General features: G+C 39.9%; 1 long non-coding RNA gene across 1 annotated transcript in view; it reads right to left on the minus strand.

Annotated features, from left to right (window-relative positions):
* LOC107612287 overlaps positions 19,372 to 21,816 on the minus strand; it is a 4,876-nt gene continuing 2,431 nt past the window's right edge. The window contains exons 2-4 of the long non-coding RNA XR_001613676.2: positions 21,744 to 21,799; positions 21,534 to 21,665; positions 19,372 to 19,550 (exon numbers count right to left, since the gene is read on the minus strand). This is a non-coding gene — a long non-coding RNA (uncharacterized LOC107612287). The remainder of the gene's footprint in view (positions 19,551 to 21,533; positions 21,666 to 21,743; positions 21,800 to 21,816) is intronic.

The raw sequence follows: 21,816 nt of genomic DNA on the forward strand, positions 1-21,816 counted from the left end.
TATTTAATTACACATGATAATGACTTTGTGCTTGCAGTAGATGCCCATGAATTTTAGGCCACCGGAGGACATGATTCTAATAACAGATGAGCTTGCTTGTGTCGCTTAAATTTTTGGCCCGGATTTAAAGTTTCAAGTTAATCGGTAAATCATCATAACGTTGTTCGATTTGTTGCAAGTCTATTTCATACTATGGCTATAACAAATTTCTCAAATAACTATTTGCATCTGTATTTCTATAGGGATGAAGTAATGGTGTCAACTCGTACATCATATGCAAATAGAGAAAGTTTAGCCAAGATGTAAATATTGATTTTTTTTTTATTTAACATGAGAAGTACAAACTGTTAAAGTTATATATCATAAAATAAAAAATATACAAATGTATTCGTTTGTAGGTTATAGATTCCCTTGCTTGTATTCTCACTTAAGAGCATAAAAAGCTTAACAAATTGCCATCCATATGGTTTCTGCCAACAACCTTTTCGGTAAGTTTCAGTACATAAATACTCCAACAAAATTTTTAGTAAATAGTTTGTTTGGTTTAACTTTCAAGTAGTATATAAATAATTCGATTTCATGTTTTTTATGACAAATTAATTAGCAACTAGCACTTACCTGGTCTACACCACCCAAATAACTAAGGGACCAATTTGCAGATCACTACATGTAGAAGATTGAGTGCTTATCAAAGGTAAGTCCTTTAATTTTTAGTAGATCATATATGATTTATTTAATCCAAATTGTATGTTTATCTTACTAGCATAGACTGACAATCATCATTATTGCGTAAATAATTAGATTTTTGTCCCGATCAATGACCTTAATGACCATTGGTTCCTGATGATCGTAGACATTAAAAAGAAACAAATATTTGTGCTTGATTCATGTAAAATCCTAGACAGAAACTATGGTAGGCTATTATCAGTTGAAACGATGGTAAGTAGCCTAAACTTATTTTGTTCAATAAAATTAATTTTTCAGCTCCTATTCTCTATAAATTTTAAATATTTTTTATATAACAAAAAAAAATCTCATTGTTCGAAATAATGATTTAAGTTTGTATTTCAAGATCCTTGCTATATTTGGTTTGTAAGCTAATAGTAATTTGTTTATTCGAAATTAAGGTTCATTTTTTAACATTATTATCAAATTAATAATTTTTAATTTCTTTAAAAACCTAATCATTTTAGACATATAATAAAAATTAACCAGTTACATTGGTTGCTTTAGACAATATCCAACTATATATTATGTCATACAGATTATATTCATTGAACGAATGTTAGAACACAAATCTTTCTACAATTCCAGCGAAATCATTGTACCTTGAGTGTCTAAATTTCATATAGTGGAACTGTCTGACCTGCCACAATAGAGGAAGGGCTCGTAAGTAATATTAATTTCCTAATCCATTTTGCTTTCATATCTATTAAGTTTGTTATGTACGAATTATGTGTTTGGTTAAACTGACATAGTAGTACAATCACACATTTAACTAAACAGTAATGACTGTATTTCTAGACTTTACTATGAGTTTGTGTATTTTTCTATGATTTCAGGTATTTTCTGGCTGAAATTGAGGGACCTGAGCAAAAATCTGATTCAGAGGCTGAAAAAAGACTGCAGATGCTGTTGGATTCTGACCTCCCTGCACTCAAAGTAGATTTTCTGGAGCTACAGGAGTCCAAATGGCGCGTTCTTAATTGCGTTGGAAAGTAGACATCCAGGGCTTTCCAGAAATATATAAGAGTTCATACTTTTCTTGAGTTTAGACGATGCAAATTGGCGTTCAATGCCAGTTCTCTATCCTATTCTTGCGTTAAACGCCAGAAATAGGTTACAAGTTGGAGTTAAACACCCAAAATAGGTTACAACCTGGAGTTTAACTCCAGAAACAGCCTAGGCACGTGTAAAGCTCAAGTCTCAGCCCCAGCACACACCAAGTGGGCCCCGAAAGTGGATTTCTGCACTATCTATCATAGTTTACTCATTTTCTGTAAACCTAGGTTACTAGTTTAGTATTTAAACAACTTTTAGAGATTTATTTTGGACCTTATGACATTTTCACATTTTACATTGTATCTCTACAGCATGAGTCTCTAAACTCCATGGTTGGGGGTGAGGAGCTCTCTTGTGTCTCGATGAATTAATGCAATTACTTCTGTTTTCTATTCAATCACGCTTGTTTCTGTTCTAAGATACTCGCTTGTACTTAACCGTGATGAATGTGATGATCGGTGACACTCATCATCATTCTCAACCTATGAACACGTGGCTGACAACCACTTCCGTTCTACCTTAAATTGAGTGTGTATCTCTTAGCCTCTCGGTTCATGATCAGAGTCTTCGTGGTATAGGCTAGGACTATTGGGGGCCATTCCTGAGATCCAAAAAGTCTAAACCTTGTCTGTGGTATTCCGAGTAGGATCTGGGATGGGATGACTATGACGAGCTTCAAACTCAAGAGTGCTGGGTGTAGTGACAGACGCAAAAGGATCAATGGATCCTATTCCAACATGAGTGAGAACCGATAGATGATTAGCCGTGCGGTGACAGCGCATTTGGACCATTTTTACTAAGAGGATGGATGGTAGCCATTGACAACGGTGATCCACCAACATACAGCTTGCCATGGAAGGAGACCTGCGTGCGTGAAGAAGAAGACAGTAGGAAAGCAGAGATTCAGAAGACAGAGCATCTCCAAAACCTCAATCTATTCTCCATTACTGCATAACAAGTACTATTTAATTTATGCTTTTTACTCTTCATAAATATAATCACTCTTATCATTGATTTCATGACTAAGAATTACAAAATAACCATAGCTTGCTTCAAGCCGATAATCTCCGTGGGATCGACCCTTACGTGATTACCTGGACGACCCAGTGCACTTGCTGGTTAGTGGTACGAGTTGTGAAAAGTGTGATTTACAATTCGTGCACCAAGTTTTTGGCGCCGTTGCCGGGGATTGTTCGAGTTTGGACAACTGACGGTTTATTTTGTTGCTTAGATTAGGAAAATTTTATCTTTTTGGTTTAGAGTCACTAAAATTGCGTCTTCTATTATTGTTTTTGGTTGAAATTTTTTTTAAATCCTTATTTTCTCTTTTTAAATTTTTCGAAAATTTTTATAAACTAATAATTGAGTTTTTCTGTTTGAGTTTAAATTCATATTTTAAGTCTGGTGTCAAGTGCATGCTTTTATTTTCCTTTAAATTTTCGAAATTTGTGCTCATTGTTCTTTCTTGATCTTCAAGTTGTTCTTGCTATTTTTCTTGTTTGATCTTTAGTTTTTCTTGTTCTATGTCTTTTCTTGTTTTTTTTGTGCGTTTTCAAATTATCAGTATTCAAAAAAATTGATATACATTAAATACTTTTTTTTTAAAAAAACACTTTAAATTTATAACTCAATTGGCTAGAGCGTTGTGCTTATGTTCTTGGTAATTGGGAATCCTCCTTTTAAAACTTTTTCAAAAATAATTTTTCTTTGATTAAATCTCATGTCAAACTTTTAAGTTTGGTGTTTTCTTGTTATTTTTCTTATTTATTTTCGAAACTTATTTTTAGTTTTCTAAAAAGTTTTAAGTTTGGTGTTCTTTTTATGTTCTTGTGAGTCTTCAAGGTGTTCTTGAGGCTTCTTTGTGGTTTGATCTTAAAATCTTTAAGTTTGGTGTTCCTTGGTGTTTTCCCTCCAAAACTTTTGAAAAACAAGGAGCATTAGATCTAAAAATTTTAAGTCTTGTGTCATTTTGTTGTTTTTTTCTTTCCTCATTAAATTCAAAAATATCTTTTCTCTTTATTTTAAATTGAATTTTTGAAAATTATTTTTAAAAATTCAGATTTTTATTTTAAAAATCAAATCTTTTCAAAATTCAAAATCTTTTTCAAAAATCATATCCAAAGTTTTTCAAATCTTCTTAATTAAGCAATTATTTTCATTTTCAAATTTATTTTTCTCTTGGTTTTCGAAATTTACATCTTAATTTCTAATTATTTTATTTTAATTTATTATTTTTATTTATCTTAATAATTTGGTTTATTCTACCTCAATAAATTAAAAAAAAAAACAAAAATATATTTTCTTTGCAATTCATATCAATTCATTTTATCCATCATGGATCTAAGTGGAAATGAACAGTCCAGAAGGACTCTGGGATCATATGCTAATCCCACTACTGTTGCATATGGGAGTAGTATCTGTATACCTCCCATTAAAGCAGGCAGTTTTGAGCTAAATCCTCAGCTCATTGTCTTGGTGCAACAAAACTGCCAGTATTCCGGTCTTTCACAGGAAGAACACACTGAGTTTCTGGCACAATTCTTGCAAATTGCTGACACAGTATGTGACAAGGAGGTAGATCAGGATGTATACAGGCTGTTACTATTTTTGTTTGCTGTAAAAGATCAAGCTAAAAGGTGGTTAAACAACCAACCCACAGCAAGCATAAGAACATAGAAACAGTTATCAGACAAATTTCTGAATCAATATTTTCCTCCAAAAAGGATGACACAGCTAAGGCTGGACATCCAAGGCTTTAAACAAGAGGATGATGAATCCCTTTATAATGCCTAGGAGAGGTATAGAGGGATGCTAAGGAAATGCCCCTCTGAAATATTTTCAGAGTGGGTGCAATTAGACATCTTCTACTATGGNTGGTGGATCTATACACATGAGAAAAACTATTGAAGAGGCTCAAGAGCTTATTGATATAGTTGCCAGAAATCAGCATCTGTATATAAGTAGTGGGTCCTCCATAAAAGAAGAAGCCAAGGCAGTGTCTACTGAACTTGGTCCTCCAGAACAAGTTGTTGAACTCAATCAACAATTGTGTTTTCTAACAAAACAGCTAGCAGAATTCAAGGAGATGCTACAAGACACTAAAAATGCTAATAAAAATATGGAAGCACAATTGAATCAGACAAAACAGCAGTTATCAAAGCAGATAACAGAAGAGTGCTAGGCAGTTCAATTAAGAAGTGGGAAAACATTAAATACCTCACTTCAGAGCAGCAGAAAGCCAAAAAAAGAACAACTGACAGAGGATGAGCAAAATATTATCCAAAATCCCTTTGAGGACAGTAAGAGCCCAGAGAGGAACAACTCTGACGTTCAAACGCCAGAAAAGGATGCAAAGTTGGCATTAAACGCCCATCCCACGCACAGTTCTGGCGTTCAAACGCCAGAAATAGGCAAGGAGCTGGCGTCAAATGCCCAATGGAAGGTCAGTTCTGGCGTTCAAATGCCAGAAACAGGTAAGAAGTTGGCGTCCAACGCCAATCAAGCTTCTAACCCTGGCATTCAAACGCCAGTGAGGGATCAGACACACACAAGTGCTGATAACAACCCCTCTAAAAAAGCTTCTCCAACCACCTCTGTAGGAAATAAACCTGCAGCAACCAAGGTTGAGGAATACAAAGCCAAGATGCCTTATCCACAAAAACTCTGCAAAGAGGAGCAAGATAAGCAATTTGCCCGCTTTGCAGACTATCTCAGGACTCTTGAAATAAAGATTCCGTTTGCAGAGGCACTTGAGCAAATACCCTCTTATGCCAAGTTCATGAAAGAGATCTTGAGTCATAAGAAGGATTGGAGAGAAACTGAAAGAGTTCTCCTCACTGAAGAATGCAGTGCAGTCATTCTGAAAAGCTTCCCAGAAAAGCTTAAAGATCCCGGGAGCTTTATGATACCATGCATATTAGAGGGTAATTGCACCAAAACAGCTTTATGTGATCTTGGGGCAAGCATCAACCTAATACCTGCATCCACTATGAGAAATCTTGGTTTAACTGAAGAAGTCAAAACAACCCAGATATGTCTCTAACTTGCTGATGGCTCCATTAAATACCCATCAGGCGTGATTGAAGACATGATTGTCAGGGTTGGGCCATTCGCCTTTCCCACTGACTTTGTAGTGCTGAAAATAGAGGAGCACAAGAGTGCTACTCGCATTCTAGGAAGACCTTTCCTAGCAACTGGACGAACTCTCATTGATGTCCAAAAGGGGGTAGTAACCCTGAGAGTCAATGAGGATGAGTTTAAGTTGAGTGCTGTCAAAGCCATGCAGCATCCAGACACACCAAAAGACTGCATGAAAGTTGATCTTATTGACTCTTTGGTAGAGGAGATCAACATGGCTGAGAGTCTCGAATCAGAGCTGGAAGACATCTTTAAAGATGTTCAGCCTGATCTGGAGGAATCAAAGGAATTAAAAGAGCCTCTGAAACTTTCTCAGGAAGAGGAAAAATCTCCTAAACCTGAGCTCAAACCATTACCACCATCCCTGAAATATGCATTTCTGGGAGAAGGTGACACTTTTCTGGTGATCATAAGCTCTGCTTTAAATCCCCTGGAAGAGGAAGCACTACTTCAAGTGCTAAGGACACACAAGACAGCTCTTGGGTGGTCCATAAGTGATCTTAAGGGCATCAGCCCAGCAAGATGCATGCACAAGATCCTATTGGAGCACGATGCTAAGCCAGTGGTTCAACCACAGAGGCGGCTAAATCCAGCCATGAAGGAAGTGGTGCAGAAAGAGGTCACCAAGTTACTGGAGGCTGGGATTATTTATCCTATTTCTGATAGCCCCTGGGTGAGTCATGTCCAAGTTGTCCCCAAAAAGGGAGGCATGACAGTGGTTCATAATGAAAAAAATAAACTGGTTCCTACAAGAACAGTTACAGGGTAGCGCATGTGTATTGACTACAGAAGGCTCAATACAGCCACCAGAAAGGATCATTTTCCTTTACCATTCATAGACCAGATGCTAGAAAGACTAGCAGGTCATGATTATTACTGCTTTTTGGATGGCTATTCAGGCTACAACCAAATTGTAGTAGATCCCCAGATCAAGAGAAAACAGCATTCACATGCCCATCTGGAGTATTTGCCTATAGAAGGATGCCATTTGGGCTGTGTAATGCACCTGCAACCTTTCAGAGATGCATGCTTTCTATTTTCTCTGATATGGTAGAAAAATTTCTGGAAGTCTTCATGGATGACTTCTCAGTATATGGAGACTTATTCAGCTGTCTTGATCACCTGACACTGGTTCTGAAAAGGTGCCAAGAGACTAACCTGGTTTTAAACTGGGAAATATGTCACTTTATGGTGACTGAAGGAATTGTCCTTGGGCACAAGATTTCAAACAAGGGAATAGAGGTGGATCAAGCTAAGGTAGAGGTAATTGAAAAATTACCACCACCTGCCAATGTTAAGGCAATCAGAAGCTTTCTGGAGCATGCAGGATTCTATAGGAGGTTTATAAAGGATTTTTCAAAAATTGCAAAACCTCTGAGCAACCTGCTAGCTGCTGATACGCCATTTATGTTTGACACAGAGTGTCTGCAAGCGTTCGAAACTCTGAAAGCTAAGCTAGTCACAGCACCAGTTATTTCTGCACCAGACTGGACATTACCATTCGAACTAATATGTGATGCCAGTGACCATATCATTGGTGCAGTATTGGGGCAGAGGCATGACAAGATTCTAAATGTCATTTATTATGCTAGCCGTGTTTTAAATGATGCCCAGAAAAATTACACAACCACAGAAAAAGAATTGCTTGCAGTGGTTTATGCCATTGACAAGTTTAGATCATACTTAGTAGGATCAAAAGTGATTGTGTACACTGACCATGCTGTTCTTAAATATCTACTTACAAAGCAGGATTCAAAACCAGGCTCATAAGATGGGTGTTGCTTCTGCAAGAGTTTGATATAGAAATAAGAGACAGAAAAGGGACAGAAAACCAAGTGGCTGATCATCTGTCCCTGATAGAACCAGTAGAAGGGGCATCCTTTCCCTCTATTGAGATCTCTGAAACCTTTCCGGATGAGCATTTGTTCGCCATTCAGGAAACACCATGGTTTGCAGACATTGCAAACTATAAAGCTGCAAGGTTCATACCCAAGGAGTACAGCAGGCAACAAAAGAAAAAATTAATTACTGATGCAAAGTACTACTTGTGAGATGAACCCTATCTCTTTAAGAGATGTGCAGACGGAATAATCCGTAGGTGTGTGCCTAGAGAAGAAGCACAGAAGATCTTATGGCATTGCCATGGGTCACAATATGGAGGCCATTTCGGAGGTGAGCGAATAGCCACCAAGGTCCACCAATGTGGCTTCTACTGGCCTACCCTCTATAGAGATTCCCGAGAGTTTGTACGTAACTGTGACAGTTGCCAGAGATCTGGTAATCTACCTCATGGTTACGCCATACCTCAACAAGGAATCTTGGAGATTGAGTTATTTAATGTATGGGGTATTAACTTCATAGGGCCTTTCCCACCATCATACTCAAACATTTATATTCTGGTGGCAGTCGACTATGTATCCAAATGGGTAGAGGCCATTGCCACACCCACTAATGATACTAAGACAGTGCTGAAGTTCCTCCAGAAACATATCTTCAGCAGGTTTGGTATCCCTAGAGCATTAATTAGTGATGGGGGCACTCACTTCTACAACAAACAGCTTTACTCTGCTATGGTCCGGTATGGAATTAGTCACAAGGTGGCAACTCCATATCATCCACAGACAAACGGGCAAGCTGAAGTCTCTAATAGAGAACTAAAAAGAATTCTGGAACAGACTGTAAGTACCCGTAGACAGGATTGGGCGAGAAGCTTGGATGATGCTCTGTGGGCTTACAGAACATCATTCAAGACTCCTATAGGGACCTCTCCATACCAGCTTATGTATGGTAAGGCCTGCCATCTGCCCATGGAACTGGAGCATAAGGCCTACTGGGCAACCAGATTCCTAAACTTTGATGCCAAATTAGCTGGAGAAAAAAGATTGCTCCAGCTGAATGAGCTAGAGGAATTCAGACTCACTGCTTTCGAAAATGCCAAGCTTTACAAAGAGAAAGCAAAAAGGTGGCATGACAGAAAGCTGTCATCTAGAGTCTTTGAACTAGGATAGAAGGTTCTGCTGTTTAACTCTAGGCTCAGGCTATTCTCCGGGAAACTGAAATCCCGGTGGAGGGGACCATATGTGATTACAAGTGTGTCACCATATGGCTATGTGGAGCTTCAAGACATTGATTCTAATAAGAAGTTTATTGTTAATGGACAAAGAATCAAGCATTATAAGGCAATGTTGAGCAAGAGTGCTCAAGGCTGAGGCTAGATTAAAAGCTCAGCAAGGTCCAGCTAACGACAATAAAGAAGCGCTTGCTGGGAGGCAACCCAGCCATTAGCAAAGCTTTTTATTTATTTATTTATTCATTTTTTTATTATACAAGTTTAACATAAATAATCTTCAAAGTAAAGAATCAATTACATAAGTTCACAGGGTTATAGAAGAATTCAGAATACAAAACAGGGAGAAGGAGCTCACTGGCAAGAAAATGCCAGTAAGAGGTATATTTGGGCATTAAACGCCCAAAAGAAGCATTTACTGGGCGTTTAACGCCAGTAATGATACCTTTTTGGGCGTTAAACGCCAGAATGGGTACCATTCTGGGCGTTTAACGCTATACTTGCAGCATCCTAGGCGTTCAGAAAAATGCCCAGTGACGAAAGATTTCTGGCGTTTAACGCCAGCCAGAAGCAACAGCTGGGCGTTAAACGCCCAAAAGAGGCTACAGATGGGCGTTAAACGCCCAAAACAAGCAGCAGTTGGGCGTTTAACACCAGGATTGTGGAGGGGAGGAAGTTTTTGTTCCCAACTTGATTTTTTTTCAAAATTTCATATTTCCATCCATTTTTCTTGCATAAACATGTTCCCATACTTTCATTTTTCAAACTTTTTTTCCAAAAAAAAAAAAATTTAAATATCTTAATCCTAAAATTAAATCTTTCTCAATTCTTCTTCAACCTCTTCTTAAATCTTTTTCAAAACAAATCTATCTTTTTCAAATTTTTTTTTTCAAACTCATCAATATCTTTTTCAAATCTTCACAATATTTTCAGAACAATCTATCTTTTTCAAATATCTTTCATATCTTTTCAATTTTAAATTACATCTTTTTCCATCTTACTTATCTTTTTCAAATCACATTTTCTATCATATCTTTTTAAAAGATTTTTGAAAACCCACCCCCTCCCCTTTAAATCCTCGTTTGGCCTCCCCCCTCTCCTCCACAAATTCGAACTTGGCTCTCCCTCTATCCTTCTCCTTTCTTTTCTTTTGCTTGAGGACAAGCAACCTCTAAGTTTGGTGTATTTATCCGTGATTACTAAGCCAATACCCACCAAGATCATGGCTCCTAAGGGAAAACAAACCAACTCAAGAGGCAAGAAAGAGAATATTCCAAAACCACTTTGGAATCAAGGGAAGTTCTTAACCAAAGAACATTCAGACCATTACTACAAAATAATTGGTCTAAGGTCAGTGATCCCGGAAGTTAAATTCGATCTGAAAGAAGACGAATATCCGGAGATCCAAGAGTAAATTCGAAACAGGAGCTGCGAAGTCCTAGCTAATCCTGAAATAAAGGTGGGAAGAAACATGGTTCAGGAATTCTACTCTAATCTGTGGCAGACAGACAGGCAGAGAATAGCTAGAACCGCATTCTATGACTATCGAACTCTGGTCAGAGGGAAGATTGTTCACACCCACCCTGACAAAATAAGGGAGATCTTCAAGCTGCCTCAACTGCAAGATGACCCAGACTCCTTTAATAGGAGAATGATGAGACCAAATCAGAGCTTGGACAAAATCCTAGAGGACATATGCCTCCTTGGAGCCAAATGGACAACCAACACAAATGGTGTCCCAAACCAACTCAAAAGAGGAGATCTCAAACCAGTCGCCAGAGGCTGGCTGGACTTTATTGGGCGCTCTATACTGCCCACTAGCAATCGCTCTGAAGTCACCATCAAAAGAGCAGTGATGATTCATTGCATTATTGGTGCGCGGAATCGTGATTACACTTTAATTATGTAAAATTCATTGCTCTTTCTTTCCCTGGAAATGGCGCCAAAAACATGATGCCAAGACCATGGTTCACAACTCCGTGTAACTAACCAGCAAGTGCACTGGGTCGTTATCCTATGAGGTCCACAGATCTTGAGGTGTCAAGGCATTTACATCCCTGCACCAATTTAGGCATGCAAAATGCCCTTGCACACAACTCTGGGCGTTCAGCGCCAGGTTGGTGCCCATTTTGGGCGTTCAACGCCCATTTGCTGCCATTTCTGGCGTTGAACGCCAGAACCATGCTTGTTCTGGGTGTTCAGCGCCAGGATGCTCCCATTCTGGGCGTTCAGTGCCAGAACTATGCTCTGTTCTGGCGTTTGAACGCCAGACAGATGCTCCTCCAGGGTGTGATTTTTCTTCTGCTGTTTTTGATTCCGTTTTTGATTTTTTTCTTTATTTTGTGACTCCACATGATCATGAACCTAAGAAAACATGAAAAACAATAAAAATAAAAATTAGATAAACATTGGGTTGCCTCCCAACAAGCGCTTCTTTAATGTCAATAGCTTGACACTGGGCTCTCATGGAGCCTCACAGATGTGCAGAGCTTTGTTGAGACTCTCCAACACCAAACTTAGAGTTTGGATATGGGGGTTCAACACCAAACTTAGAGTTTGGTTGTGGCCTCCCAACACCAAACTTAGAGTTTGACTGTGGGGGCTCTGGTTGACTCTGCTGGGAGAGAAGCTTTTCCTGCTTCTTCTCCATGGTTGCAGAGGGGGATCCTTGAGTTTTGAATACAAGGGAGTTCTCATTCCATTAAAGGAATATTTCCCCTCTGTCAACATCAATCACAGCTCTTGCTGTGGCCAGGAAAGGTCTTCCTACGATGATGGATTCATCCTCTTCCTTTCCAGTATCCAGGACTATGAAATCAGTAGGTATGTAAAGGCCCTCAACCTTTACTAATACATCTTCTACTTGTCAGGAATGGAGATGCTTCTTCCATGTAAATTGGAATTAGGTGCAGTAAAGTCACCAAGCATCTTCCTTACATTATTATTATTTTCGGCTGCCATCTCCTCTTCCTGTTCGAAAATTTCTGTAAGGTTGTCTCTGGATTGTTGTATTTTAGCTTCTCTTAATTTTCTCTTCAGAGTCCTTTCAGGTTCTGGATCTGCTTCAACAAGAACGTTCTTGTCCTTGCTCCTACTCATATGACAAAGAAGAAGGCACAGAAAAATAATAATAATAGGGATCCTTTTTGCCCAAGCACAGAGGTTCCCTTATGTGAGTAGAAGAAAAGAAGAAAAGAAAATCTGAACTCAGAGAGAGAGGGGGTTCGGATTTTTGGTGAGTTGAAGGAAAGATGTTAGTATATCAATAAACAATTAGAAGAAGATGAGAGGGGGAAGTGAATTTTCGAAAACAATTTTTGAAAAAGAGTTAGTGATTTTTGAGAATAGTTTTTGAAAAAGGTTAGTAGAATTTTTTTTTTCGAAAATTAAAATAAAAAATTAGAATAATTAGTTAATTAAAAAGAAATTTTGAAAAAGAGGGAAGATATTTTTCGAAAATTAGAGAGAGAGTTCTGAAGAAAAATAGAGTTTTGAAAACATTTTTTTTTTTAATTTTTTTCGAAAACAAAGGAGAAATTTTTGAAAGATTTTTGAAAAATTTTTGAAAACAAAACAAAAAGAAAATTATCTAATCTAAGCAACAAGATGAACCGTCAGTTGTCCAAACTCGAACAATCCCCGGCAACGGCGCCAAAAACTTGGTGCGCGGAATCGTGATTACACTTTAATTATGTAAAATTCATTGCTCTTTCTTTCCCTGGAAATGGCGCCAAAAACATCTGCCCACTAGCAACCGCTCTGAAGTCACTATCAAAAGAGCAGTGATGATTCATTGCATTATGCTAGAAAAAGAAGTGGAAGTTCATCAGCTGATTTCTTGTGAGCTTTACAAAATTGCAAACAAGAACTCCAAAGACGCCAAATTGGCTTATCCAAGCTTGATCTCTCTATTATGTAAAGATGTTAGGGTAAAAATGGGAGTAGATGAGTATATCTTAGTTAAGCAACCTATCACCAAAAAGTCAATGGAAGGACAAGTGTAGGACGACTCCATCAAGAGGAGAGCACAGGAGTTCCTCCCGGAAATTCCTCAATTTGAATACTGGGGGCGCCTAGAAGCATCTATCACCAAGTTGCAAGAAGCTATGGATCAACTGAAGGAAGAACAGCAAAATCAAAACAGCATGCTCTGCAAACTGCTTAGGGAACAAGAAGAGCAAGGGCGTGAACTGAAAGAACTGAAGCGCTAGAAGCTATCTCTTGAAGGGCCAAGAACCCCACAGACTAAAGAGGCATCTACCTCCCAAAGCAAAGGTTGTTGAGTCCTAACTCTGTGATAACCTTTTATCTATTTTAAGAGTATATGAGTATTAAAATTAGAGTCATTTGTCTTTATGTCTTTAGTTAATCCAAGATTCTCCGCTCCTGTCACCAACCAAAGCAACTCACCGAGGTGGGTTGCGACCTGCATCTCAAAAACACAACAACAATATGGTATGAGAACCGGCGGTTCTCAGTATGGTAACAGTTCCCAGTGATATAGGATATAAGACCCCGAGACGCCAAAGGCAATCCTAAGCTTCATATCAATCACAAGATTCAACTTAAAGCATTCTAAAACATGTAAGCATAATATACCAACTTGACTTAAATAAACCAGGTTATCTATCTTAAGGGATTTCTATTCTAACCAAAAACTGCTGTCCCACAGCCTTCACCAACCGATCCTCCATGCGATCCCATCGCCACCGCCTTCCGAACCTCTTCAATCCCAGCAGAAAACACAGATAATGTTCAAAGCAAGTAAAGCACAAGTAGTAGCATATATGGCAAATAATTCAGATAGCAAGTAAGCATGTTATTCAATTAGGCAACCCATTACAAGTAGACAACTCAAACAAGCAGATAGGAAATGCATATGATGAATGCCTGCCCTACTGGCTGTGATATCACATTGTCGGTTCAACTGCCAACCCGACACAACTCCATGGAGACGTCGCCCTTCGGATTTCTCATATGGGAACCCCCGAGATATAGTGCCCAGATCACTGTCCAGGTACCGGCGCCTGCTCGCCCTATAGATCCGAAGGGATGCGAGCAGGATATTCTTGCCTCAGACCCCACATCTCAACGTAAGCGGGATTAACCACCGTCCTTACGCCGCCGCTGCTACCTCGACAGGCGGGATTAACCACCGTCCCTGCCAGGCGCATAGCGTCTCAAAATATCATGTAAAAATATTATTTCAATGGTTTTCAAAAGTATTTTCAGCATACATAGATCCATCACTTCAATCCGAGTCCCCGACTCATCTCAACCACTGTCCCTTCATAACTCAGTTTCCAATGTCAAAAGATCATAATGAAGATTTCGTGATTACCTTGAGGATTTCTTGGGTGGGTTTTGTAGAGCTCTTCACAAGGAACGCGTAGCCGCAAACGGTGCGGCGATCGGAGCTCCGTAGCTCAAGATATGAGCTTGGGAAGTTTGAAGTGAATAGTAACAATGGTGAAAAGCTCTCACCTCTCTCCTCACTTCAGCTGCTGTTGTGTTTAGGTTATGAGGGTGAAAGTGGCTGAAATGGGTTCATTTAAGTGTATTTATATGTTGGGCTTGGGCCCAACTTGGGCCCGGTCTAATCCGTTAGCGTTTTTAGCCCGTTTGGCCTAACTTTGGGCCAAATCTTTAAAATTAAAGCCCAGTTTTCCATTTCTAATATTTTTCTAAGGTTTTTTTTGACGGTTTTCACTTTTTTCGTGCGCTACCAGGCAGACTTGAACCGGTTCAACCGGTTCAACTGCCGGTTCGTAATTTTTCACGGTTTTTCGTAGAAAGCACATTTTCTGACTCAGAAAGACTCACTGAGTCCAAAAATCACCTTAAAATCCCCAAATTCTCTCTCTAACTTTTTGGAATCTAATTTGGGAAATTAATCACTTAATTAACTGGTTGATTAGTTGCGGTTCTTACATTCTCCCCACCAAATAAGAAATTTTGTCCTCAAAATTTGAATTACCTGAGAAAAGCTCGGGATAATCCTTTCGCATCTCAGACTCCAATTCCCAAGTGTGCTCTTCTACTCCTGCTCGCTCCCAAGCAACTTTAACCAATGGGACATCCTTTCCTCGCAGCTTCTTCATACTAGTGTCATCGATCCTCACTGGTGTCACTTGGAGAGTCAAGTTCTCTTTCAACTTGACCGATTCAGGCTCCAACACATGAGCCGCATCCGACGTGTATTTACGGAGCTGTGACACGTGGAATACGTCATGCAAGTTAGACAGATGAGGTGGCAAAGCTACTTGATATGCCACCGGCCTGAATCTCTTCAAAACCTCAAACGGTCCTATATATCTTGGGTTCAACTTCTTGGTCTTGATTGCTCTTCCAATCCCAGTTGTCGGTGTAACCCTAAGGAATACGTGTTCTCCCACTTCAAACTCTAAGGGTTTCCTTCTCTGATCCGCATAACTCTTCTGTCGACTTTGGGCAGTTAAAATACTTGCACAAATCTTCTTAATGTTCTCAGTAGTCTCTGCTATCAAATCTGGACCCAAAACACTTACTTCTCCAAATTCATACCAACAAAGTGGAGACTGACACTTTCGTCCATACAAAGCCTCATACGGAGCCATCCCAATGCTTGCATGAAAGCTGTTGTTATATGCGAACTCCACCAATGGCATGTAACGATCCCAACTCCTGGGTTGATCCAACACACATGCTCTCAGCATATCTTCCAACGTTTGAATAGTCCTTTCCGATTGTCCATCTATTTGTGGATGATACGCCGTACTAAGACATAGCTTCGTACCGAAAGCTCTTTGAAAAGCTCCCCAAAACCTTGATGTGAATCGGGGATCACGGTCCGATACTATGCTTGACGGCACACCATGCAACCTCACTATCTCCTTGATGTATAATCTTGCCAATTCCTCCATAGAACAGTTTAGTCGGATAGGCAAAAAATGAGCGGATTTGGTTAAGCAATCTACGATCACCCAAATCGCATCAAACCCCGACCTAGTCCTCGGTAAACTGGTAACAAAATCCATAGCATTTCCTTCCCACTTCCACTGAGGAATCTCAAGTGGTTGTAGCATTCCTGACGGTTTTTGATGCTCTATCTTCACTTTCTGGCAGGTCAAACATTTGGATACCACTGTAGCTACATCACCCTTCATCCCCGGCCAGCCTTACTCCGTATAAGTGGTGTCTCCAAATCTTCAATGCAAACACAATTGCCGCTAATTCCAAGTCATGAATGGGGTAATTCACCTCATGCGGTTTCAGCTGACGCGATGCGTAAGCCACCACATTCCGGTGTTGCATCAACACGCAACCCAAACCCTTCAAAGAAGCATCACAATATACCTCAAACGGTTCATGCGGTTCCGGCAGGATTAGAACAGGTGCTGAAGTTAATCTCTGCTTTAACGTTTGAAAACTTTCTTCGCACTCCGACATCCACTCGAACGGCACTTCTTTCCTTGTCAACTTTGTCATTGGTAGCGCAATCCGGGAAAATTCTTCGATAAATCTTCGGTAATATCCGGCTAAACCCAAAAAGCTTCTGACTTCCGTCACAGTCGTCGGTCTTTCCCATTCCATCACCGCTTCTACTTTAGAAGGATCTACAGCTATTCCTCCCTTACTCACCACGTGGCCTAAGAACTTTACTTCCTCCTTCCAGAACTCGCACTTTGACAACTTAGCGTACAACTTCCATTCCTTTAAGATTTGCAGTACAATCCTCAAGTGTTCCTCATGCTCCTTTACCGTCTTAGAGTAAACTAAGATGTCATCTATGAAAACCACCATGAATTTGTCCAAAAAGGGACGAAACACTCTGTTCATGTAATCCATGAAAATAGCAGGTGCATTCGTCAACCCAAAAGACATTACCGCAAACTCGTAGTGTCCATAGCGTGTTCTAAAGGCAGTCTTAGGGATATCATCTTCCTTCACTCTTATCTGGTGGTAACCGGATCTCAAATCAATCTTGGAAAACACTCCAGCTCCTTGCAATTGATCCATCAAGTCATCTATCCTTGGCAGCGGGTACTTGTTCTTTACTGTCACTTTATTTAACTGTCGGTAATCCACACACAAACGCATCCATCCATCTTTCTTCTTCACCAATAAAACTGGCGCTCCCCACGGTGATACACTCGGTCGAATGAACCTCTTATTCAGAAGCTCTTCCAACTGAGTCTTTAGCTCTGCCAGCTCTATAGGAGCCATTCTATACGGTGCAATCGATACTGGTCCAGCTCCCGGCACCAATTCAATCGCAAACTCAATTTCCCTTTGAGGTGGGAACTCAGGGATATCTTCCGGGAACACTTCTGGAAAATCTCTAACCACCGGAATTTGATCTAAGTTCTGGGCATCGCCCAACGCATTAGCAGCCAACAGAATATAACCCTGACACTCCTCCCCACTATAATGCACCATTACAGAGTTCAGGTAATACCCCGTAGCTACCACTGCTCCATTTTCTCCTTCCGGCATAAACCGAATTGTCCGTTCAAAGCAATCCAACAAAATCCAGTTCTTCGACAACCAATCAAACCCCAAAATCATCTCCAGCCCCACCATTGGTAAACAGATCAAATCGTGTATAAAGTCTCTACCCTCAAGCTTGAAACCTACTTGTCTACAACCTGACCTAGTCATAACTGTTTGATGCGGAGTATGTACATGTAGATCAAAAGGTAACTCTGATACTTTCAAGCCTAATTCCTCAACTTTAGCAAATGAAATAAACGAATGCGAAGCTCCAGTATCATATAATGCAACTGAGGATTTATCACCAATTAGACATATACCTTTCATCAAAGGATCCGCCTTGGAAGCATCCTTGGCATTCATAGCAAAGACTCGACCTTGATGCTGATTCTGGCCCGCATTCTGATTCCTCCCACGAGGGCAATCCCTCGCAATGTGGCCAGGTAACCCACACTTGAAGCAACCACCTAAACCAATCTTACATGAGTCATAAGGGTGAAAACGTCCACAACGATCACAAGCTAAATCCGGAGAACTCTTACTCTGATTTCCTCTGCCTTTAGCATACTGAAACTGATTCTGATTGTTCTTTCTAAAGCCCCCTTGGCCTTGAGGAGTATATCCCCCTCTTTTGAAGCTTTGTCCTCTAGGATGAAAATACTTGCCACGCCCACGACTAGAGCTCCCTCCATGAGTGTCCTTAGATGCCGCCACTGTCTTGGCATACTCCTCCACTACCCTTGCTTTGTTCACCAAGTCGGAGATGACACGGATCTCCATAGGAGCCACAGCAGTCATAATGTTGTCCTTCAAGCCCCTTTGGTACTTAATGCACCTCCAGCTCTCGAAAGTCTCCGGGTCACCCTGACATACCCGAGAAAACCTACAAAGCTCTTCGAACTTGTTGGTGTACTCTGCCACAGACATGGAACCTTGCTTCAGCTGCATTAGCTCCATCTCCTTTGCTTCCCTTGCAGACTCAGGAAAGTATTTCTTGTAGAAAGCTGTTTGGAACACCTCCCATGGAATGTCGGCATTCTGAAGCTGTAGCAAACGACACTCAGCTTGCCACCAGGGCTGGGCCTCTCCCGCTAGCTGATAAGCGGCAAACTTTACATATTGATTGAGAGGAACATACTGCGCCTGTAAAGCACGCTCTATAGCCTGGAACCAGTGGTCCGCTTCAATAGGATCTGTAGATCCTCGGAAAGTTGGCGGATGAACCTTGAGGAACGTCGCCAGGGTCATCGGAACTCCTCCTGTGTTATCGCCGTTACCCTCAGCATTATCATTGGTATTCCCTTCGCCGTTCCCATTTCCATTGCCATTTCCAGTCGGTTGGCCCAATCTCTGCACTGCTTACAGAGTCGCAGCAGCATTAGCTTCCATGGTGTTAGCGAGATTCGCTATCGCCGCCATGAATTCGGCGTGATTGTCAGCTGGTTGCTCATTCCTACTTCCCCGTGTACGCGTTCGACCTCACCCGCGAGTAGCCATGTAGGATTCCTATCTACACAAAACAATAGATATCAAGGTGATCAGTCTCAATATCAAAAGTTTAGTGCTTCAATTATCCCAAACAGGCACTCACAAACAAGCATGCTATGCATATATCAAACCGATAACCTAATAGCATCAAAGAAAAGACACACAGAGTATGCAAAGAAGCACAATCGGTCCATCCCTCAGGCTCACGAGGACGAACCGCTCTGATACAATAGTATAATTTAGAAGCCCGATGAAAGATATAGCTCAAAAACAGAATTTCAAAGCACAAACGTATTAACAGAGCTACTAGCTTAAGGCATAAGAAACAGAGAAGATATAACAAAAGATAAGTATATAATATCATAAGGAACTAGTCACGACTCGCGGAGTTTAAGCCGGCTAGCCATATACTGATATACAAAACCATACAGTGAAAATAGCTTATACAAGTTTTGTTCTCTCAAATACATGCCTCTAGGCAAAACAAAATACAAAAGGAGAGATGTATAAACAAAATAAACCAAAAAGAACACCAAAATGATCCAAGATTCTCCGCTCTTGTCACCAACCAAAGCAACTCACCGAGGTGGGTTGCGACCTGCATCTGAAAAACACAACAACAATATGGTATGAGAACCGGCGGTTCTCAGTATGGTAACAGTTCCCAGTGATATAGGATATAAGACCCCGGGACGCCAAAGGCAATCCTAAGCTTCATATCAATCACAAGATTCAACTTAAAGCATTCTAAAATATTTAAGCATAATATACCAACTTGACTTAAATAAACCAGGTTATCTATCTTAAGGGATTTCTACTCTAACCAAACACCGCTGTCCCACAGCCTTCACCAACCGATCCTCCATGCGATCCCATCGCCACCACCTTCCGAACCTCCTCAATCCCAGCAGAAAACATAGATAATGTTCAAAGCAAGTAAAGCACAAGTAGTAGCAGATATGGCAAATAATTCAGATAGCAAGTAAGCATGTTATTCAATTAGGCAAACCATTACAAGTAGACAAAGCAAACAAGCAGATAGGAAATGCATATGATGAATGCCTGCCCTACTGGTTGTGATATCACATTGTCAGTTCAACTGCCAACCCGACACATCTCCATGGAGACGTCGCCCTTCAGATTTCTCATATGGGAACGCCCGAGATATAGTGCCCGGATCACTGTCCAGGTACCGGCGCCTGCTCGCCCTATAGATCCGAAGGGATGCGAGCGGGATATTCTTGCCTCAGACCTCACATCTCAACGTAAGCGGGATTAACCCCCGTCCTTACGCCGCCGCCGCTACCTCGACAGGCGGGATTAACCACCGTCCCTGCCAGGCGCATAGCGTCTCAAAATATCATGTAAAAATATTATTTCAATGGTTTTCAAAAGTATTTTCAGCATACATAGATCCATCACTTCAATCCGAGTCCCCGACTCATCTCAACCACTGTCCCTTTATAACTCAGTTTTCAAATACCAAAAGTCTATCATTCCTCATCTCATATACCAATCATCCTTCACCTAACGTCAAACCATTCTTAGCACGCCAGAAACCTAGGCCTCCGTTTTCTAATTTACCTTAAAATCATGTACTAGAGCTCTTAATTTATATCCCATGTTCTAATACTCAAAACTAGGCCCAAACGTCTTAAAATGCTGTTATAGAAGCTTACAACTTTGTTGAAAAGGCAAAATAGTTGAAAACAAATAAATTTTTGAGAAACAGGACGTGTGCACCCACACATATCAGAAGTAATGAAATTCTGCAACTTTGAAAAATTTCAGATTTTTAACACCAACTTTGAATGATCATAACTTCCTCTTCCAAATTCCAATTTTTTTACAAACTTTATATCGATTCGAACAGTTTTCAATAAGCTTTAATGCTAAACTAATTTCAATAGATTTTGAAAACCAAGGCATAAGTTATGATTAGACAAAGTTCACCAAAAGTCAACTTTTACCAAGACTCACAAGAATCTCAATTTACCAACTTTCATAACCCAATCCAACCAAAACCACATCAATTCTATCACATATCAGAATTTACCATTTTTCATATCCAATTTACCACTCCACCATATATAATCATCAATTCTCACTATCAAATACATAATAATACCCTTACTAACCATCATCATTATTAATTTCAACATCAAACTCCAATATCATACTATCAACATCAATATAACCATTTATCAACAATTCCAACACTCACCTTCAATTACCAAAAATATCAATATTTATCATCCATTATCAACCACATCAACAAACCCTCATCAACAACAATAAATCATACATCCCTCATCAACCTGTATAATCATTAAATTCCAACAACATCATTATTCATCATCAATCATTAAATACCAACAACCTCATCAACAACACTAATCATCAATACTCATTAACACCAACAATTCTCCATAATCATCCTTAATCACAATATTCCAAGGATACCAACAATTAACATCAATTTACACATAATCATTCATACACCAACAACATTCAATCCTATCTTAGGGTCAACTAGCCTAAGTGTCCATGAATATTATATACTACATAGAGGAAACCGAAACCATACCTTGGCCGATTCCCTTTATGCACCCAAACTCAAAATGAGCACCAACAAGCTTCCAACCACAATCCAAGCTTTCAAATCCACTCCAACAAGCACAAATAAGTTCCAAAAGCTCCCAAAGCCACAATAATCAAACTATATACATATAAATCACCACAAATCAACCTAGGGTTCAACATAAGCATAATCTCACAAGGGTTTAAGAGCTTTTACCTTTCCCAACAGATTTGATAACACAAATCCAAAGCTAAGCAAGGATTAGAGCAAACCTAAACATCCAAAATCA

The sequence above is a fragment of the Arachis ipaensis genome, chromosome B08 (genome assembly GCF_000816755.2).
Source record: "Arachis ipaensis cultivar K30076 chromosome B08, Araip1.1, whole genome shotgun sequence".
Lineage (NCBI taxonomy): Eukaryota > Viridiplantae > Streptophyta > Magnoliopsida > Fabales > Fabaceae > Arachis > Arachis ipaensis.